At 44.4% G+C, this 23629-nt stretch overlaps 1 protein-coding gene across 5 annotated transcripts in view; it reads right to left on the bottom strand.

The window, feature by feature from the left end:
• Nucleotides 1-23629, bottom strand: part of LOC138755029 (oocyte zinc finger protein XlCOF6-like) — a 95116-nt gene that overhangs the window by 46310 nt on the left and 25177 nt on the right. The window contains exon 4 of one of the 5 annotated variants that reach the window (XR_011351997.1): nucleotides 13346-14313. The exons of 3 other annotated variants lie outside the window; for them this stretch is intronic. The gene's annotated coding sequence lies outside the window, so the exon portion shown is untranslated. Of the gene's footprint in view, nucleotides 1-13345; nucleotides 14314-23629 lie in introns of those variants that run through there. One more of the 5 variants, XR_011351996.1, reaches the window with a different exon arrangement.

Below are 23629 nucleotides of genomic sequence, written 5' to 3' on the forward strand. Positions count from 1 at the left end.
CACAACTATTAGTTCAGACAATGGTCCACATTTTATTGCTGCTATTAACATTGTGATTATTTTAAGATACAACAATTTAACTGTGTTCACCACCCCCAAGCATCAGGTAAAATGGAAAAAGTGAATGGTGAGTATTGAAAAATAAAATAACAAAGTTAATGGGAGAAATGGGTCAAAGTTGAATCAAGGTGCTGCCCTTAGCGCTATTTAAAATTAGGGTAACATGGCAAGTCAATAAGAACCAAGTAAGGAGAGCCAAGTAACCTTGAACCTACATGCTCTAAATGATGAAATTGTAACCTAGGTTCAAAGACTTACTGCTGCAGTCAGTTTTGCATTCACAAGTAAAGGAGACCCAAAGGCCCCAGAAGGAAAAGGTTGGGCAATCGATGGAAAAGACCATTCCAAGTACTGCTTACTACACCTACACCAGTGAAAGTAGAAGGGCACCCCCGCTGGATACACATGACAAACTCTAAAAGAGTCAACGCCACAGTGCCCCCTCGATCCCTTCAAGGATGAAGATGCTTATCCAACGTGGACTGGCTTGCTTGATATTTTCTTGGATCTCAATTTGTTTATTCAAATGCATAATTTGTTGCATGGTAACAATTATCCAGTTTCAATATCAGTAAGATCTCTGTTTGCGGTTACCCACACAGACAAGCATTTTCTAGATGTAGTCAAAGAAGGAACCGAAGGAAGCTGCAAGGAACATGAGGGGTTCCTCTTGGTGGGAGGCAGGGAGCATTGTTGGGCTTTTGGTCAGCCCTACTCTAATTGCTTGCCAGGAACATGTGAAAAAGGTTATTGGGTATTGAGCAGTAAAGCATGGTATGGGAATGTAATTTTGGGAAACCAGTTAAAAGAAAACAAGATCAGGGCATGAGTTACCCTGCTCGCCATGATGGTATGGGCTGTGCCTACTTGAGGATAAATGTAACTCACACTTATCCTTACATAGAAAAGACTTGCCAGGCTAGAGAGTGTAAGGTCCAATAAGGCAGGTTACACTGTAAGTGTTGAAAGGAAAGCTGCCTATCCATGACTCAAAAGCATCAGCTTGTTTAGTAATGGAAAACATCTGACTAGGGGAAAAGCTACTTGTACATCAGCATAAGGACCCAATTATCCAGTTTGTCCACAAATTCCCAAGAGATGACAAAGGTTATGTGTTTCTTCTTTCGCCCTAAAGCAACTGCCAATGTATGTGCTGTTGGAATGATTGGTCCTGTTTCCGTACCATGCCCTGTTAATGCCCATGTTAAAATTCAAATAGTTGCCTGCTCTATGTGCTGAGCTTTGGAGGATTGGAAGAACCCAGTGATGCTGAGATTGCCAGTTGGATACAGAATCTTGGGTCCCTGACCTTTGGTGGTACTGCTGGTGTGATAGTAATGAACAACCATAATTAATCTTATGTGTGGCTTAACGTTTCTGAAACATCCAAAGCAATGGACGAAATAAATCAGGAACTCTTCAAGCACCACCTTTATGCCTAACAGAAAGGATTTGCCCAACAGAATAGATATACCCTTGATTACCTTCTAGCCCTTCAGGGAGAAGGGAGAGTCTGCACCATTGTAGGTGACAAGTGCATTACTGGGATACAGGACCATTCCCAGAACATCATAGAGCACATAAATAATATGTTAATGGTCTCAATGAAAATTTGTCAGGATGGTGGTATCTGGGGAAGCATTGTTCACTATGGCAACATACTCCTGATTATTATTGTAGTTTTGCTCTTGCTACATTGTTTGCTGCCCATATGTAGGGACTTCTGATCCAATTGTGCCTTATAATTATCTTTCACATGATAAAAAGGAGGGAATGAAAGAGTCTTTAAAAATGTGTTGCAGTAGACATTGCTGATGATGCTGATGTCAAGGGATGAAGGGAAATGAAAAGACTACAAACAATTGTGCCAGTAGCCTGAAGCCATATAGATAAGGAATGAGATGTGGCCAGTATCTGCATGCTGTAATTGTACCTACATTCTTACATCCTTCTGCTGAACACTGAATTTCTCTTAAAATGTGAAAAAGAAATCCATGCATGGTGTGTGACTGTGACAGATTATGTTGTGTTTGTTTTATATATACATGTTTTTGGGAGATAAATTGTGGCAGGTTTTTTGTGTAAGTAACATACAAACACTTTAAAACAGATTTTATTTAAAATACTGGAGCTCTGCTCAAGGTAAGTCTTTGCAAAAGCTTTGGAGAGTGCCCAAGAGACTTCACTAATAGACTGTTGTTTACAAAAAGGTAACAAATGAAAGAAGTTGTCGGAGTTGCAGACTGTCTGGAGTGGAACTTGCTGTTCTAAGGGGATCATTTGGTTTTACAAGCAGATAGAGTATGAGAGAGACAGACAAACAGATCAGTTCTGCAGCACCAGGTGGGACTGGAACAGGACAAGCTGGCAAGCTTGTAGAAAAGCCCATTTGGAAGACGGGTTGTGAGTTCTTAGTTCAGCCTGGTCAAAGCCCTTGTAGTTCGTGCAAGAGGAGAGGACTGGCTGTCTAATGTTTCGCTTGAAATAAGGAAAACAAAAAGGAACTCTGGGATGACCTGAAAGAAAGAGGTTATCATCTGGAGAACCCTGAGGGGGCAAGTTTCTTCGGCAAGACAATGAAGATGCTGATTAAAAAGGAATCAGCAACAAATCTCTCTCTGAAAACTGAAAAGAACTTTCCTGAGCGGTAACCATTTCCCTTTCAAACACCAAAGCTTGGTGAACTTTATAAATGTTAAATTCTGCGCACAGCATAAGAAATGCCCGCAACCAGTGAACTTGGAGGAATGAGAAGTAAGATTGGACTGTGAATCAAAGAACTTTTCTGAAAGTTCATTACATACATGTACCCTTAGAATTAGAAGGGGGTTAAATTAGGTTACTTAAGTCAATAGTGATAAATTAAAGTATGATTCTGTTTTCATGTTTAAAGATAATTAAAAGCAACTTTTGTTTAAGTAACCATTTGTCTTGGTGAATAACCGTTGCTGCTGGGTTATGGGGTCCTCTGGGCTTGTAGTGACAAAAACAGTATAAAAGATGTGAAATTCCAATTGTGAATTGAGTGGGTGTTCAGGATGGACATAGTGTAAGCAGAACACTATGCAATCTGTTCTGCCACTTCCATCTAGATGTAAGTTGATTACATCTAAGTTGCAAAACCCTTTTGTAACTAATTTGTAGCTTGTGTCTGTCAAAACAGCGGATTTTTACAGATGTGCCAATGTACAGAAAAGGCTATGGGAATCTGTAAAATTAGCCAGTGCCACCATGGCTTTCAGTCTCCACTCCATTAAGGGCCTCTGCAAGAGGCAGAATTTCGAGAAAGCAGCCTCTATCCAAAAGGACTCTCACCACCAAGGCCCTGCCCTTTTCTCACTGCTACCATTGGAAAGTAGGTACAGGTGCCTAAAGACACACCCTCAAGGTAACAAAAACAGCTCCTCAGCTCCGCCATCAGATTTCTGTGTGGACAATGAAACTATGAACACTTCCTAACTATTGTTGTTTTTGCACTAATTATTATTTTTAAATCTTGTATTTTGGAATTGTAATTTATAGCAATTTTGCACCTGTGATGCACAATACAGCTGCTGTGAAACAAATTTTGTGACACATTCATGACAATAAACCTGATTCTAATGATGGAAAAGGGTCAGAAACAAAACTCTGCAAAACATAAAGGGTCAAGAGCTGGGGGAAATTATGGAAAGAAGGGGCAATTACAGGGGGTAGGGGAGGAGAGGAATCAACCCATGTGATCACAAAAGACATGCAAAATAGAAACAATCATAGTCAGCACAGTCCATTCAGCCTTTCACAAAGCTCCTGGTTGATCTCGCAGCTCAGAGTCTTCCACCTTATTACCATATCTTCTGATTCAATGGGTGATTAACCAACTCCTCTGGGGATTAACAATCAATTTGGAAAGGAAATGTCCACCCATCTGAGATGTATGTGGCCAATTGCTATCCATGTAACAACTACAGCACAGAAACAGGCCAGTCCAAGCCAAACACCTTCTCCCACCTTGTTCCATTAACCCGCACCCATCCCATAACCTTCCACATCTCTCTCGTCCACATATATTTCAAACTTTTCCTTAAATATTAAAATTGAGCCTGCATCTACCACTTTGGCCAGAAGCTCATTCCACATGCCCACCACCCTCTGAGTGAAGAAAATCCCCCTCATGTTTCCCCAATACTTCTCCCCATTCAATCTCAATCCATATCCTCTTGTATGAATCGCCCCCACTCTCAATGGAAAAACCCTATTCACATTTACTCTATCTGTCCCCCTCATCATTTTGAATTCCCCTATCAAATCACCCCTTAATCTTCTACACTCCAGAAAATAAAATCCTATTATAGGATTCCTGTTCCAGTCCCAGCTGCTGCTGCAGAACTGATCTGTCGGTCTGTTGCCTGTTTAACCTTTCCCTGTAACTCAAACATTGAAAACCAGGCAACATTCTTGTAAATCTTCTCTGCACACTATCTATTTTGTTGATATCCTTCCTATAATAATTTGGCGAACAAAACTGCACACAATATTCCAAATTTGGACTTACCAATTTCAACATTACATCTCAACTCCAGTACTCAATACTCTGATTTATGAAGGCCAACAGATCAAAAGCTGTCCTCACAACCCTATCTATATGTGACTCCACTTTCAGGGCATTATATACCAGAATTCCTAAATCCCTTTGTTCCACTGCACTCCTCAATTATTTACCATTTAACGTGTATGACCTTTGCTGGTTATTCCTACCAAAATGTAGCACCTCACATTTCTCAGTATTAAACTCCATCTGCCATCTTTCAGCCCACTCTTCTGGCCTAAAAAACAATTTTCCACCACTACTCTCTGGCATCTCCCATCCAACCACTGTTGAATGAATTTCACTAGTTCAACATTAACACCTAATGATTAAGTAACCACTTATGCAGAACCTTGTCAAAGACCTTAGTAAAGTTCACATAGAAAACATCCTCACCCTTCCCTTCATCAACCTTCTTAGTAACCTCCTCAAAAAATTCTAAAAGATTTGTTAAATGTGATCTACCATGCACAAGATTACGTTTACTACTCCTAATCAGCCCCTGTCTATACAAATAATTATATATTCCATCTCTAAGAACACTTATGGCGGCCCACAATTGCGGAGATCGGGCCGGCACATCGCGCGGACAAGGACGGAGATCACAAAAGCGACTCCCAGGACAACACAGGGTAAAAGCTGGAGCAGTACAAGACCAGCAGCCCTAAAATGGATCTGACCAAGCTGCCCAGCTAACATCAATACAGGCTGGGGAAGAAGGGTATTCAAATACAAGAACGTTCCCACCCGGTATTGTTAATCATGCAGCTGATGTCAGCCAATCAAACAAACAGCAGTATAAAAGAAGCCTTTCCAGCCTCAATAAATCTCAGAGCTTAACCTCCCACACTGCGAATGTGTGTGTTTCTTTTGTAGCAGTCGGCTACAATTGGTGACCCTGACGGTTTAGAAGGAATCTAAACCTAGCGATGGAGAATGAAGCAGCAATCAGCACAGTCAGCCTGAAACTCCCGACCTTCTGGACAGTTCGACCCGGCATGTGGTTCGACCAGGCGGAGGTTCCAGATCCGGGGCATCGCAGCAGAGACCACCTGGTACTACCATGTGGTCAGCGCCCTGGATCTGCAGACTGCAGATAGAGTGGCCAACTTTATCCACAGGCCACCATCGGAAGGCACTTATATAGCCTTCAAAGAGCTATTAACCAAGACATTCGCATGTTTGCTCCACCTGAATAGGCTGGGAGACAGATCCCTGTCGGCACTCATCACTGAGATGCTGGCCCTCCTGGGAGATGAGCAGCCTGGCATCATGTTCGAGCAGGCGTTCCTGGAAAAGGACCTGACCTGGGACGACGAATCCGCATGTGCGTTTGTGGAAACCAAGGAAGCCCTGGCCAAAGCTGCACTCCTGACCCACCCCAGACCAGATGCACCCACAGCCCTCACAGTCGATGCTTCAGGAACAGCGATTGGTGGAGTTCTGGGGCAGCAGATAGAAGAAAGTTGGTACCCACTAGCTTTCTTCAGCAAACATCTGTGCCCCCCCTGAACTAAAGTGCAATGCTTTCGATAGAGAGCTGCTGGCGCTGTACTTAGCCATCTGCCACTTCCGGTACTTCCTTGAGGGAAGGGCTTTCACAGACCACAAACCACTGACTTTTGCCCTGGCTAAAATCTTCGATCACTGGTCAGCCTGCAACAGAGACACTTGTCTTACATCTCGGAGTATACTACCGATGTCAGGCATATCTCGGGCAAATACAACGTGGTTGCGGATGCCTTGTCAAGACACAGCATCCACACCCTGGTCAACGGTCTGGACTTCGCAGCACTGGCAGAGGCACAGCAGCAGCGAGATCCTGCAGTACAGGCCTTCGGCTTCAGGACATTCCAATTGGCACAGGTACTACTACCCTCCTTTGTGACGTGGCCACCGCGCAGGTTCGACCTATTGTCCCAACGGCATGGACAAGTTTTTGACTCCATTCACTGGCTGGTACACCCATCCATGAGGACTACGGTCTGGCTGGTGGCCAGCAAGTATGTGTGGCATGGATTGCAGAAACAAGTCCGGGGGTGGGCCGAGGCCTGTATGCAGTGTCAAACAGCCAAAGTGCAGTGACACACCAAGGTCCCACCACAGCCTTTCGAGCCAACAGAATGCAGGTTTGACCACATACCTGTTCACAGTGGTCGACGGCTTCACCTGGTGGCCAGAAGCAATTCCCCTGGCTGATACATCCATCAGGTCCTGTTCCAAGCACTCCTCTTGTCCTGGATTGCAAGATTCGGACTGCCACAGCACATCACGTCTGATTGAGGCACACAGTTCACCTCCAGTTTGTGGAACAACATTGCCAACCTGTGGGGCGCTCAGCTACACCATACGACGGCATACCACCCACAACCCAACGACATGGTAGCGCATTTCCACAGGCACCTCAAGACTGCCCTCATGATCAGACTCAAGGGCCCCAACTGGGTGGATGAGCTACCATGGGCACTACTGGGCATCAAAACAGCGCAGAAAGAAGACCTCCACGCATCCTCCGCTGAACTCATCTATGGACCCACACTCACAGTTCCTGGGGATTTTGTTCCACAGGCCAGAGTACAGCAGGGGGAGACAACCACCTTCCTGGACAGGCTGCGCGAAAAGGTCGGTAACCTGGCTCTGAACCCACCCTCCAGACACAGACAAGCCAAGTCTAACATCCCCAAAGAACTCAAGGACTATGAGTACGTGTTTGAACACAGAGTACCCCACTGTTCACCACTGCAGAAGCCATACAAAGGTCCCTTTCAAGTCATCTGGAACATCCGATGGTAAACCAGAGGTCTTCACTACAGATAGACTCAATCAAGCCTGCCCACACAGACCCAGCTGAAGCCCTGGAGACACCAACACCCCAACATAGAGGCAGACCAGAAAAATCTTTGGGGACTATACCTACGGACACTATAGACTGTAACACCGGTTCTGGGAGGGGTCATGTGGCGGCCTGCAATTGTGGAGATCGGGCCAGCATCTCTTGGTGCCTGCCACATTGACCACCGCCAGTGGGCTGATAACGCCTCAAACCGTGCATCTTGGCGCCTCACAGTTTGGCGGGCAGCAACCTCCTTTGAAGAAGACCGCAGAGTCCACCTCACTGACAAAAGGCAAAGGAGGAAAAACCCAACACCCAACCCCAACCAACCAATTTTCCCCTGCAACCGCTGCAATCGTGTCTGCCTGTCACGCATCGGACTTGTCAGCCACAAACGAGCCTGCAGCTGACGTGGACTTTTTACCCCCTCCATAAATCTTCGTCCGCGAAGCCAAGCCAAAGAAAGAATTGGACATGCTGTGGAGTAAAATATTATTATTTTGGAAAGCAACAGATGAAGGAACTCTGAAGATTAGGTCTGGTGCCACAGTCTGAGTGCAGTTTGCTGTTCTAAGAGGGTCATGTGGTTTTCTCAGAGAGAGGGAGAGAAAGAATTCAATTCTACAGTTCAGCAGCAGCGGGGACTGGAACATGACAAGCTGGCAAGCTTGTGGACAAACCCCATTTTGGCTGTGAGTTTAGTTCTCCCTGGTCAAAGTCCTTGTCGTCTATACAAGAGGAGAAGACTGTCTGCATAATATTTCACGAAATAAAGGGGAAAAAAAGGAATTCTGGTGACCTGAAAGAAAGAGGTTATCATCTGGAAAAATCTTGATGGGGCAAGTTTCTTCAGCAAGCTGATCTGAAGGAATCAGTTGTGGGTGTCCAATGAGAAACAAATCTCTCTCTGAACAACAACAAGAATCTTTCTGAGCAGTAACCAAAGCCTGGTGAAATTCATAAATGTTAAATTATGTGCACAGTATAAGAATTGCCTGCAACCAGTGAACTTGGAGGAGTGAGAAGTGAGATTGGACTACGAATCAAATAACTTTTCTGAACGTACACACTCATTACATACATGAGCACTTAGAATTAGAAGAGTTACGTTAAGAGTAATAAGTTAAAGTTTGATCCTGTTTTCATATTTAAAGATAATTAAAAGCAACTTTAACCATTTGTCTTGGTGAATTTCAATTGCTGCTGGCTTTTAGGGTCCTCTGGGCTCATAATAAGGTCTAGAGCAGCAATTCTCAACCTTCCTTCCCACTCACATGCCACTTTAAGCAATCCCTAACCAATCACAGAGCACTGATGGCATAGGGATTACTTAAAGTATGTGAATGGAAAGAAAAACATTGAGAACCACTGGTTTTACCCTTGTCTGGGTCTGAGAATTCATCGTGAAAGAAAATAACCACATTGTGAGTAAAAAGGCCTGAAGATACAATGTTTAAAAGCGCTTTATGATTATTTCTGAATTGAGAATTTAAGACCTTCAAGCAAGACTAAAATGATGCTGAGCTCTTAAAGATAACTTTTCAGAGTGGGACTTTAATTATACACACACAGATTTACATTTGCGCATAGTAGGTTTAAGTAAGTTTAGAGATTAATCACATAACTTCTCACTTCTTTAATCAAAAACTATTATTTTGAATTTACTATTGTCTGGTGAATTTCCCATTGCTATTCCTGTGTTAGTGCTACCAAAGTCTCTTTAATTCCAAAAATAATTAAAACGATGTTAATTCGTAACATATTTGGGGGCTCGTCTAGTTTCGCTCGTGTGAGAGCTCCTGGGATAAAAACCAAAGATTTGAGCTTAATGAGCACTTACTTGATTTATAAATTCAATTTGTTTGGTTAAAAATCTTTTTGAAGCTAATTAAAAGGTTTATTGTGTGGGTGGATAAACAACAGCAATGGGTTTTGGTAAATGTCTGGTAATGCCAATCTGTGTAGATTTAAAAGTAGAGACTTGGTCAGATGCTGCAGAATTTGTAGACGAGAATATTTTATACCCCAAAACTAAGAATGGGCCAAGTGAAGCTTTCAAAACTTTGTCAGATTCAGTAAAAAGTATAGATGAGTATGTTTTGAAAACAAAACTTATGTGTGGGCAAACTGAAATTGTCCAAATGGATATTAAAAAGGAATCACCAAACTTTTCAGATATGAAAAAGGTGTGAAAGGAGGAGTTGTTGCTTATGGCTAAGGAGTTGAAACTTATGGAGGTAAAAGTGTTGATGGAAAAAAAGTGATTCAGAAAATTATGGCTGACTACAGTGTAAAGAGGGTATTTTTGATGAGAAAGAGTTAAACTTTTTTGAGAAATGATCTCTTGAACATCAATTACAGCTGATGGGGCATGAACTTGAGAGAGAAATGGAAGTTGGAAGAAGAGAGAAAAACAGGGGGAAGAAAGATAAATAGAGATTAGAGGGAGAGAAGGAGATAGAAAAAACGATTTGAGGGAAAGAGAGATGGAAAAATTAAGATTGGAGGAGACAAAGGCAAAGGAAATTTGAGGTAGAGGAAGCCACGAAACAAAGGGAATTTGAGAGAAACTGCGTTTCTGAAAAATTCAGTTAAAGTTACAGATGGTTATGTTAAAGCCAAGTGAAACTTTTCAAAAGGAACAAAATTCTGATACATTTGCAGACAATTATCACAATGTGAAATTTGTACCCATAATACCCTTTCAATGAAGCACCAAAATAAGGTAGGAAATAAATGGGGTAAACCTTTTGATTCATTTTGTAATTATTGTAAGAAAGCTGGACGTGTGGTAGCTAAATGTTTTTTTTCTTGAAGAGAAAGAGCATGAACTATTAGCACCAGAAACTTGTGTTAATAGAGGTGAAATACAGAGAAGTTAAAAAGGAATTCATTTTTAACAGGAGATAAGGTTGTCTCTCCAAATAAATAGTGGGGAAAAAGCTGTGCAACCCAAGCTAAAAGTTATCTAAGTCCTTGGCCAGTGAAGAAAATACTGTACAAATTGATTTCAAGAAATTTGCAAGATACAGGAACATAAAGAATGAGTATGTCAGGTCCTGAAAGAAAGAGGCAGTGATTCAAAACAAACAAGCTGACAGATGCAGAAGCAAATTGATTGTGAGATCAAAGAGAAACTGTGAATCAACAGTCACTTAAAAATATTTATTTGGTTAAGTCAGAATTCTGATTCTGATTTTAAACTTGAAAGTAGTGACAGTGAAAATAGTGATGTCCAAAATGATTAAAAAGTTTGTGTTAGTGCAGAGCAGATTCAAAATTAATAGAAAAACAAAATGAAAACAGTGGTCTTGCTAAATTTAGAGAGAAGACACTCTCTGGTGAAGAAGTTAAGAAAATGCCAGTTGGATATTATTTCAAAGGTTTATTAATGAGAAAATTTTGGTGAAGTGAGATTATTGCTAATGAAGAATGGGTTGTAGTCACCAAGTTGTAGTTCCTAAAGCCTATAGAGATGAGATTTTGAACATGGGTCATAAAATGGTTTTTGGTGGGCACCTTGGGGTAAAGGAAACTACCTACAAAATTATGAAACTAACTGGGACACGACCCACTACACAAAGTGGCTGACAAATAATGCAACCACGCAGACCCTGCAGGGACAAACAACCTTCATCCCACTTGACCACCTGCACGATGGGAAATGAGCAACAGTGGGAAACATCACCCAACCGGAGGTCGGTGCTGCCGTGACATCACTCCTGTCATCAGCAGCCAGGAGAGAATATAAGCAGAGCTGCCAGTGCAATAAATCAGTTTTCAACTTCATGTCCTCATGTGTTCGTCTTCTTTCTACATTTCACGGTAGTGTGCAAGCTACATTGGTAACCCTGGCAAGTCCAACTGGCAGATGGATCCGAAGATGACAGACCATGCAGTTCTTCACAGGGTTTTGTTGATTCTGTCAACTTTCTGGGCATCGCAGCCACATGTTAAAACGGGCTGAGGCCCAGTTCCACCTTCGACAGATAAACACCAACGACAGATGTCACCACTAAGTGGTGAGCTCACTTGAGCAGGACACAGCAGCAAGGGTCACTAATTTCCTACAGCAGCCTCAAGAGCAAGGCAAATACGATGGCCTCAAGGAGCTATTAACCTGCACCTTTGGGCTCTCACGGTGTGAACGCGCCAAACGATTATTGCATATGGATGGTTTGGGGGGACAGAGCCCCATCCGCCCTCATGAGAAATGCTCGCACTTGCTGGGAGAGACAAACCTTGCCTACTTTTCGAGCGGATTTCCCTGGAGCAGCTGTGTTGGGCACTATCAGTACCCCCAATAATGATACAGAGAGAAGACTGAGGGGAATGAAAGGCTTTATTGAGCTAGAGACTGTTGGCCCAGGTCCAGGCTAGGAAAATGAGCAGGAAGGAGAGGGGACTTGATCTTTATGGCCTGGAGTCACATGGGCAGGACTAAGAGATTAGCTAAGGCAGGGAGACACCAGGGCGGGCCAGTCAATGCATTGAGTCATGTCACCACATTCACCCCACCTTTTAAAAAAAACAACAAAACCTGGAGGCAATAACAGCAGCAATTTAACAAAGCAACAATACAGCAGAATTCAACATTCAATATACAAAGTGACAGGAGAAGCGGACGCCCCGACCGGCTAGAGGTTGAGCCACACAGATGGCCTCCTCTGTCTGCCGGACCGCCGGGGAACTGGCATGTTCGTACGGTGCTCCTCCAGAGAGGGGGCCAACAGGGGAGTATCCGCTGCAGGAACTGTGGGGGTTGGGGTGCTGGAGGTGGACTCCTGGAGTGTTGGGGGGTCCTCCGCAGCTGCATGAGTAGAGGCCTGGAAGTCCGGCTGCAGGACTCCAGGGCTGTGCTTGGATGTGGCACCATTGGGTCCGTGGCGTGGTCAGAAGGCAATAAGGCAGTCTCGAGGTCTCCAGCCCTTGCCAGGTCTCGTATGGGCACAGTGTCCTTATAGCCGTCCAAGTACCTCACAAATGCGTATTGTGGGTTTGTATGTATGAGATGCACCCTGAGGGAGAACCAGCCAGTTCATACAGTCATATCACCACAAGCTGCCTGAGGATATCCAATCTTTGCTCGCTGACGAAGACTTCAGCAACCCCAGGCAAGTCGCAGCCCTGGCAGACATGCTCTTGACAGCTAAGAAAAAAAAATGGCGCCTCGGTGGAGCAGATCGCTAGGGCCCACATACAGCTGGCAACAAGGCCACAGCAGAGAGCCAAACAATATTGCTACTATCACCCACTATGGGGTGGGGGGGCATGTCGATGCCTCCCTCCCTGTGCGTTTCAAGGAAATGTTATGGCCAACCGTCGTTAATGGATGTATCAGTTGGCCAATGTGACAGCCTCCTCCACGTGTGGTACTGTCAGGAAGACGCTAAATTAGAATCCTCCCCTCCCCCTGCCTACAACACCAGGAACGACAAACCGGATCTGGCACTGAGGGCAGTGAACAGGACCAGTGTAATGAACATTTGGCACCCACACCGTCCCCTTCCGCTTCGTCAGCAACCGGTTCACATGGACATTCATGAGTGCAGCTGTGGCGCAACTGCTGCTGGGAACAGATGTCCTACGAGCCCACTGCCTGCTGGTGGACTTTAAAGGGTGGTGTTTGGTGCATGCCAGAACCTTTCAAACAATGCCCCCGGGGAAGCCAAGTTACATTCCCCCAACCTCAACTCCATTACGCTATCCGACAATTCATTTACGCAGATTCTAGCGGAGTTCACTTTGATTGTGGCACCAGTTTTCTATCGCTGAGCCAAAGCACGGGGTGTCTTGGGTAAACTTGTACCTCTCACTTTGTTCGTTTTAGATTGGTCACAGTGTTCGAACTACCAAAAGAAAATAGACACACACACTGAGAGCAGTTCAGTTTATACAAGTCTTTATTACTATATCTAAAGTTGAATTCACACTACAATGTGGAAGCCCCTTCCCAATTATACTTTTCAACGCCTGGATTGGTCCCAACTGCTGAAGCGAGGCAACGACTGCACACTTGTAGTAGGTTGTCGGGGCGCCGGTAGCAGCTTCTCTACCTCCCTCGACCGGGACGTTAGCTGGACTCTTGAAGTTCTTTTTCTTGCTGAGAGATGAAGCCACCTCTTCCAGAGTCTCTCTCTTCAGCAGTGGGACCAGGGCTTATATTACCCAAAAGTTCTTTACTTCAGATCCTATCTCTTTGAACAAATGGTTTAATCATCTTCAAGGTCTCCTGACAGTCTGCGACCAACAAATGTAAACTGCTCTGGGCCTCATAAGTGTAAATTAGATAATGTCTTCCTATTCAACTGCATCCTGGGCCCCATGGTGGGTGTTTACTAAATATGCATCCTGGGCTCATGGTGGAATTTAGATTATGTCTGCTGATACCAAACAGGTTCTCAGCCTTACAGAATCAAAGACTGCAAAAGACAGTTTAAATCTTCCATTGCATTCCACCCCTTGGTCACAGGCTGTCAGACATGAGACTTAACAAGCATGAGAACAGAAGGAGCGAAAAAGAGAAACTAAAACTATGATAATCACAAAAATAAACAATAATGCGAGCAACGAACAGAGAATATTGTGGTCCAATCCCCCAAATGTACCATTTAACCATGAAAAAGGATTCAAACTATCCTTGTGGGCCACAATACCCAGACACTGAAGCTCATGAACAGATTTTGAAACATGCTTAACAATATCCGATATATTAGTGGATACATCGGGCTGTGTTCCTCACGGGCAACTCCCTCGGAACGTCCTTGACATTACAAATCCAATTGTTGGCATCAAAGCAGCGGTTAAGCCAGATCAACAGGAGCACATGATGGAGGACCTGGAACAAAGAAGCCTGACATATGTCACTCACGATGCCGTAAGCTTTCAGTATTTAAACTAACTAAATCATTCTGTCTCTCAATAGCTACCCACTGAGTATTACCCTGGGCACGTGTCACTATTTCCACTTTTACAGGAGGAAATACCTGATGGTGCCACCCATACCTTTTGTCCAGCATTCTCTGGCTCGGGAATGGGGGGGCAATGACTGTTTTTCCTCTGGAATAGGCTGTAGTTCAGAAGCGTGAAGAAGTCGGTGGAAAGGTGTACCTCCCTTAAAAGGGCGATGATTCAAATTGTCAACTGCCTGCTGCAACACATGGCACCACCCCTTCAGGGTCCCCAGTGATGTTAACAAACGAATTTGTTCCTTCAGTAAGCCATTCATTTGTTCAACTAACCCGGCAGCCTGTGGGTAATAAGGAATATAGTGGACCCATTAAAATACTGTTGTCAGCTGCTCAATCACAGATTGCCTTCCCAGAAAAGTGCGAGCCATTATCAGACTGAATTTCTTCTTGTGAGAGATGGGAAAACTGATCTAAAATTATGAACATGAAGAAAACTAAAATTCATACATCAGTTAATGGCTGTAACCAGTACAAACAGGATGAGCTTGGGGATTAGGATGCAGGAAAGCAGAGTCAGCACGATTAACATAAGAATCTTCTACTCTTTGTGACAAGAGCCACCATAAGACTAAGATAAGGAGTGGTAAGGAACAATAGAATGTAGGAAGTTGAGGTAGTCTGGATCAGATAAGGGTCTCCTAGCCCTGGACAGAAGTACCAAGTCCTACATATCTAATTAGTTAACCTTACACAGATTTATACATATTAAATTAGCCAACCCTAGACAGGATGAGCCAACTCTGCATATCAAGAGACTGTAGCCCCGAGAATCAGGAAGGTGTGAATAAGGACAATAACATGAAGGGACACCGACAGGATACCCCCTGGTCCTCCAAGTATACTGAAACTGCACGTAGGCAGGAAGGATTGCCTAATGCCAAACCTCTCCAGCAGGAGGCAGAAGAATGTAAGGGGGAGGGTATTCCTATACTGAAATCAACTGTATAAAAGTTGGGTGAGCCCCAGTGTATGTGTGTATTCCCAGGGTAAGGGAAAGCACCCAACTTTGCATTGTTGTTAAAATAAATGTTTTGTTCTCAATTTTTGTCTCGAGCAATTTCTTTAAAGGTACTTCTATTTCTAACAAATGGGGGCTCGTCCGGGATCACACTCCCTCCACTGACAGAGTACCCCGACGACGAGAGTAGGTGCACCCCGGCTGATTCAGCTGGACTCACGGACGACGGGTGGCTGGTCAGTGGAAGAAGCGAGTGATATCCAAGAAGAGGCATTGAGAACAAACGACGGAAGGAAGCGCGCTAGAGCATTGCTACTGGAACCCGGTAAGAGGAATTTTACTTGCCTCTCAGTATGGGAAATATGGGTAGCAAGAAAGAGAGTCCTGGTTCAGGATGTGAGGATCAGATAACTACATACAGCCCGCCCGGGTTGATGTTATCTGAGTGGGGCACGGGAAGGACCCGTGGAAAGGACAAACTGACCATGGTCAGGTATTGTTGTAGGGACTGGGTTAAATACCCGATAAAAGGGAGCTCCGTGTACTGGCCAAAACTCGGATCCGAGATGACCGGATGTGTCAAGCATTGAACATCTAGCTCTATCAAAACCAGAGAGATAACCTAGAGAGCAGAGAATATGCAGCCTGCTGGCTTAGGGGATCGTTTGATCAATTGGTTTTGAAAGAAAAAGAGTACAAGGACAAGAGAGAGGAGGAACCTTTTGTCCCTGAACCACAAGGGTGGGATGTGTTACATTCCCTCCCTCCACCTTATGTTCCTCCTATGCCGGCTCCTATCTTTCCTCCCCCTCCTATGCCCTACCCTTCTGCACCTTCCCCTCCTTCCCCACAGCTAGAGAAGAGAGAAGAGAATAGGAGTGGTATGATGACTTGCTCACAAAGCACTCGATTACCACCCCTGTTGACAGGAGAGAGAGGTAACTTTAATTCAGAACAGCGTGAGACTCTTCAGGAAGAAAGGGCAGAACCCTTTGATTCATTTCCCAGGGAGCAGGAACCCAGACCTAATAAGCGAGAAACCAACTGGATGAGACCACTGTGGGAAGTTCCCATGGGAGAGGGTCTCGATTTCGTAAATGTGCCCCTGACCAGTACTGAAGTGCGTAACTTTAAGAAAGAACTGACCTCCCTGATAGAAGATCCCCAGGGATGTGCCGAACAGTTAGACCAATTTTTGGGACCAAATATATATACAATATGGGGGTCTCGACATAGAATCCCCAGCAGGGGAACAATTGGTACTAACTGGTTTTGTTACCAACTCAGCCCCAGACATTTGAAGAAAATTACAAAAGACAGAAAATTGGCATGAGCAGGGAATAACCCAGCTTCTACAGATCGCACAAAAAGCATTTGTCCAGACATCTGAGGATAAGCAGAAAGCAAAGGCTAACATTTTGATGCAAGCAGTTAAAGGAATAGTAGATGAGTAACATGAAAAAAGGCAGGGACTGTGTGCCAGCTCCTGAATGTTGGGAGAAGTGCCGGGAGTGGGAGAGTAGAGACCAGAGATAATTTCATAAATCACGATTTCCCACTTCAGTCACTGACAAATATTGATTAAAATTCATGCTAAAATTTAAATGTCATAAATGATCGTTTATCAATACTGTAGAATGAGCAAATTTAACTACCAGTTAATTCCAATTTATGAAATAAATTGTATTCAAATGTGATTTTGCACAGGGAGTACCTGAGAGTTGAGTGATGTTATAACATTTGCAGGGAGAAATGTTTGCGCAAATAGGGTGAGTTCTACACGTCTTATTTTAAGTGTATGTAAGATAAAGAAAGGATCTGATGTGTAAAGTGGCTGGATCAGCCAGTTGAAGGGGGAGTGTGCATGTCCCTTTAAGTGCACTGTGGCACTTGAAATTGAGGCTTCAGGCTCTTGTCTTGCAGTTAGAGGTATGGAGCCCTATCAACAGATTTAGTACATTTCTTCTACACATTCAGCAGTCAAGGTCCGTGAGTTTAAAGATCACCCACCTCTGGAGAATAAAGATACCTCTGGTGTTTCCCATAAGTGTAATCATTCATTTCTCTGGTGCATTTACCTCCGGAGTGAAATTAATGCCTCAGCACAATTTCTCTGTATTGCCGCTGTAATTTAATTCATGATAACTTTCCCCCCCCCCCCCCATTCATCAGGTTTATATTTAAATCTGGTAGTGCGGAAGTTACATTGTAAATAATCACGGAGGTAAACCCTGCGCAACTGGATTCAGCTTAATGGAGAAATAAACCTGCGAACTGGTCTATGGTGCTGTGTGAGTACTGCAATAGGTGGAATATGATTTAAATTGGTGGCATAGTTCAGAACAATTGGGTGCATAAGAATAATAATATCATTAAGAACTCACAGATCTTGTACCAGATGCTATTCAGTACATCTTGACTTAAGGACTGGAGAAATTGGCATGTTAGAATGAGATTGGCATGGCACCAATATTTCTTGATTCAATAATGACTCCACAAGCTCCAGGATTCATGCAGCAGAACTTTTAAGTGGAATATAATAGAAACTAGCCTGTACTTAAATGATTGTGTGTGCAATCTTCATAAGAACATCTTTTAACTTTTTTTGGTGCCTGTTTTACAGACTGTTTTAAATAAGGCCAGCTCCTGTGAGCTGTGGCACAAGGCATTTTACTTAAGGCAGAACTAAGGTTGAATATGTTTCAAGTTCTCTTGCAGGGGCTCTTGTGCTGCAATGTCTGTAATGTACTCACTCTAACAAATTGGAGGGTTGTGCCCCATACAGACAAGCAGCTCCAACTGCATTTTAATAAGGTCTAACATATTCAAAACCCATGGAAATATGGTTTGTGTTTCATTTTACAATTTTTACACTAACACAAAGGAATGTTAGATTGTTATTCATTTTATTAAAATCTAGTGATTGGTTATATGTAAAAGCATGGCAAGAGGATCAACTAAAACCTGCCTGGGATGGTCCCTACTGTGTACTTTTAATTACAGACACCGCAGTACAAACAAGAGAAAAAGGCTGGACCCACATTCAAAGAATTAAACCAGCTACTGAACCACAGAATCACGACAGTCAAACTCAACCCTCCACCTGGCGTGCAGTGCCTCATCCTTCTGACCTGAAAGTGACACTACACCGTGAAAAAGTGCCGTAATGTTGTTTTTACCATTTATTGTATTGTTTAATTGTTGCTTCTCCATTTCTGGGACATCACTTAATTACTCACAATGTATTAAGTCCTCCTAGGATAGGGGCAGCAGAGGTCACAATTATTTTCCTTTAGAATGTAGACAGGGCATAGATTTAATGTATAGTCATAGTGGGGTATGGGTTAACATAGGATTCCAATACGGACCAGGGGAACTGAACAGCTTTAGTGGAGTACATCTAATTTGTATCTTAGCCTACACTATGAAGGTATTAAAGACAGGAGTTTTAAAGTGATAGCACAAAGGACATGGTGGGACAAAGACAGACAGAATGCTAGTCAGGATTGTACATGTCGCAGAGAAAGAGAGTTAATACATATGCTAATGTACACAGACAGGCTGCAACTCACAAGTTCAATGATACCCATGCTAATGTTAGCAGACAAGCTGCAACACACAGTTAAATCACAAGAAACAATCCCCCCAGCTCGGTCTCTTTTCATCACAAACACCACCCCGTGAAGGGGAGCACCAGTTACAAACAACGTGAGCTGCTACAGTACTCTAAAGCTGCTTGGCATTTCAATATCAGACTCCAGACAGCCTTCGGAGATCGGTGGCCCTGGGATTCAGGGCTGAAGAGGAACGGCAGATACGAGCCACAATTCAACGGAACCGCCTGACTCTCGACTATTCGTTCGCTGCTGAAGGCAGCATTTCTCAGAGACTTCTACAGGACAATGCTTACAACAGTCGGGTGGTTAAAGACACTGCTTCAGGACTTCGACAAGAATCTGCCCATGCCCATGTTCAGACTTGGCAACCTTGGACTGATGTGGGATGGACTAGACTTTTTACTGAAAACTGGAGCCTGATACTCACAACCTTTATAGCAGCTGGACTCGCTACTCTGACCTTTATGGTGCTCCCCTGCCTAAAGACTTGGCTGCAGTTTTTAATTCATCGAACCCCTCGTCAGAACACTATACCCCAAAGAAAGTATGTTTCCTTAACTATCCAACGACACAGAGACTGCAATTCGGTTATTGACCAGCTGGGTAAAACAACACCTTACACTTTACAGCATCAGTAATACTGATCTAAAAGAAAAGTGAGGAAGGGGGGGATCAGTCACACTGAGACCAGTAACCAAAGATCAGTAACACTGATCATGGTGAAAGATCAGTATTACTGATCTAAAAGAAAAGTGAGGATTGTGAGAGATGGGAAAACTGATCTAAAATTATGAACATGAAGGAAACTAAAATTCATACATCAGTTAATGGCTGTAACCACTACAAACAGGATGAGCTTGGGGATTAGGATGCAGGAAAGCAGAGTCAGCACGACTAACATAAGAATCTTCTACTCTTTGTGACAAGAGCCAGAAAAGGTGTCAACCATTACTAGGACGTAACGTTTAACCAAACAGTCTGGCATGGGGCCTATTTAATCAATTTGCCAGACTGCAGCTGAGCGAGCTCCCCGTCTTATTCGGCCATGCAGACCAAGAGGAACGGTGCGGGACTTCACAAGCTGACATGCTGGGCATGTACGCACGACCATGCGGACATCGTCCTGATGGACGGGTAAGGCATGTGTACGAGCCCACATAGCTGATCCCTTCTCCACAAAATGGCCACTTTGTTTGTGTGCCCATTGAGCCAAGGGGTCGGTATCGGTGCGGCTGATAATGGCAAGATGATCTGCTACTGCATTATGTTGTGCCATGTTCGTCGTCGCATTGGTATGGGCGTCAACGTGATATACGGTTATCTCATGATGATGGGAAGCATCCCACAACAGCTGCCACAATTGTTTGTCCCATACTGGGTGGTCATGTACCAGCCACTCAGTCTTTTGCCAATCAGGCATCCATACCACTAGTCCATTAGCCACAGCTCAGGAATCAGTGAACAGGTGAAGAGGATGATCATGGGGATCTAGTGGTAAAGTGACTGCCTTCAACTCAGCATACTGACTGGAGCCACCATCCCCCTCCTCCAATAAATGAGTTCCTGACATGGGATGGTAAGCCACTGCCTTCCACTTCTGCTTTCCTTGCACCCACCGGCTGCTACCATCAGTAAACCAGGCATCCTCTTGTTCTGCTGGAGTGAGCGAATCATATGGTTTACCCCACTGAACTGGTGAAGGGGGTAGGGGAGGGGGCAAGACAGGTTCAACGTCCTCATGATGAGACGGAAGATCAGCCACCTGTTCGTGTATGCGGCCTGCCCCTTCAGGCCCTCTAATTGCACGATTCTGAATGTACCACTTCCATTTAACAATAGAAGACTGCTGAGCTCTGCCCGATCTTTAGATTAGCGTCATTAGCCAGGACCCAGTTCATTATTGGAAGTGCAGGTCGTAATTGAACATTTGCATCGCCTGTCATTCTTTCAGTCTCCAGCAGGGCCCAGTAACAGGCTAGTTACTGTTGTTCAAAAGCAGAATAATGAGTGGCAGCCTCGGGCATGGTACGTGACCAGAATCCCAGTGGGACTCGGGAGCCCTCTTGTTTCTGCCAGAGGGTCCAGGATGCCACATCATCAGTAAGGGAGACCTGTAGTTCGTAGGGGTTATCTGGGATGCGGGGAGCAATAGGCAAGCCCTGAAGCATAGCCTGCTTGGCAGACTGGAATGCCCTTTCCTGATCGTCACCCCATACAAAGTCTGTTTTATTTCGGGTAACCTTATATAGAGGACGTAAAAGCAATGCCAAGTGTGAAATATGGCATCGCCAGTATCCCAATAACCCCAGGAAACGCTGGGTCTCTTTTTTGTTAGTAGGAGTGGCCAAGACTGCGATCTTATTGTGAACTTTAATCGGGAACCACCTGTTCTCCAGCATGCCACTGAATTCCAAGGAAGACAACTGTCTGGGACGGGCCCTGTACCTTGGCGGGGTTAATGGCCCACCCTCTTTGCATCAGGGTATCTTAGACACTCTCCATACCTTCCTGTACCATCTCTTCCGTGGCCCCTTGGATCATCACATTATCAATATAATGGTGAATTGAGAGGGAAGGCGATAATGTCACCGTCTCCAAATCACGAGCAATTAGGCTGTGGCAAATAGTGGGAGAGTGTATATAGCCCTGAGGGAGGCGGGTGAGGGTATACTGGCGCCCCTTCCAGGTAAAGGCAAACTGATCCTGTGAGACCTCGTCTATAAGAATACTGAAGAAGGCATTGTGAGATCAATGACAGCATACCATGTTCCTAAGTTCCCAGTAGCAATGTTTTCAAAAGGGTAACAATGTCCAGAACTGCCGAAGCCAGTGGTGGGGCATGTTTGTTCAAAAAACGATAGTCAACTGTCATTCTCCAGGAGCCATCCGACTTCTGGACTGGCCAAACAGGGCTATTAAAGGGCGACATTGTGGGCCTCACTACCCCTTCTTCTTGTAGAGCATCAATGGTGGCAGTAATCTCTTCTTGCCCCCCAGGGAGGCGATATTGTGGAATGCATACTGGTTTTGGGGGGGAGGCACCATCACAGGATCCCACTTAGCCCGACCCACCACAAATCTTTTAGTAATAGTCCGAATTCGAAATGCAAATCCCCCTTGGCTAGTATTAAGGGCCGTACCTGCCAATATATTAATACCCAGGATACACTCATCAGTGGCAGCCACCAGGACATGTAACCATACATCACCCATCGTGGCACGGAAATAAAGAGGTTATATCTGGAGAATCCTGAGGGAGCAAGTTTCTTTGGCAAGACACTGAAGTGGTATCCTGGGTAAACGTACCTCTCACTTTGTTCGTTTTAGATTGGTCACAGTGTTCGAACTACCGAAAGAAAATAGACACACACACTGAGAGCAGTTCAGTTTATACAAGTCTTTATTACTAAATCTAAAGCTGAATTCACACTACAATATGCAAGCCCTTCCCAATTATACTTGATCAACGCCTGGACTGGTCCCAACTGCCGAAGCAAGGCAATGACTGCACACTTGTAGTTGGTTGTCGGGGCGCCGGTAGCAGCTTCTCTACCTCCCTCGACCGAGACATTAGCTGGACTCTTGAAGTTCTTCTTCTTGCTGAGAGATGTAGCCACCTCTTCCAGAGTCTCTCTCTCTTCAGCAGTGAGACCAGGGCTTATATTACCCAAAAGTTGTTTACTTCAGATCGTATCTCTTTGAACAAATGGTTTATTATCTTCCTCTTGCTGAGAGATGTTGTCACCTCTTCCAGAGTCTCTCTCTTCAGCAGTGGTACCATGGCTCATATCACCCCAAAAGTTGTTTACCTCAAATCCTATCTCTTTGAACAAATGGTTTAATTATCTTCAAGGTCTCCTGACAGTCTGCGACCAACAAATGTAAACTGCTCTGGGCCTCATAAGTGTAAATTAGATAATGTCTTCCTATTCAATTGCATCCTGGGCTCGTGGTGGAATTTAGATTATGTCTGCTGATTCCCTACAGGTTCTCAGCCTTACAGAATCAAAGACTGCAAAAGACAGTTTACATCTTCCATTACAAGGGGTAAGGCACCACATCCTCACTGAGGAGCCCCTGTACCACACCAGTGTGCGCTGCCTTCCCGCTCTCCCCGAGAAGCTCACATTCGCCAAAGGCGTTTAAAAAATTGGAAGTGCTTGGGATAGTGCGGCGCTCCAACAGCCCCTGAGTCTCCCCCTGCACATGGCACCAAAGGCAGCAGGAGGGTGGAGGCCATGTGGTGACTATCGCCACCTCAACGAGGCCATCACAACCAACCGATATCCTGTGCCCCACATCCAACACTTTACTGTTAACTTCCAAGGGGCGCGAGTATTTTCAAAAGTTGACCTCATTAGGGGCTATCATCAGAACCCAGTCCATCCCGATGATATCCCTAAAACTGCCATCATTACCCCTTTGGACTCTGAATTCCTAAGAATGCCCTTTGGACTTGAGAACACAGCTCGACTTTCCAGAGACTGATTGATGCGGTGGGCAAGGATCTCCCATTCTCGTTCACCTATTTGGACAATATTCTCGTCACCACAACAACACGGAGCACGTGGCCCTCCTAAGGCAAATGTGTGCCTGGCTGCAGGAATTCTGACTAACTATAAA

This window comes from Narcine bancroftii, chromosome 2 (assembly GCF_036971445.1).
Source record: "Narcine bancroftii isolate sNarBan1 chromosome 2, sNarBan1.hap1, whole genome shotgun sequence".
Taxonomy (NCBI): Eukaryota; Metazoa; Chordata; class Chondrichthyes; order Torpediniformes; family Narcinidae; genus Narcine; species Narcine bancroftii.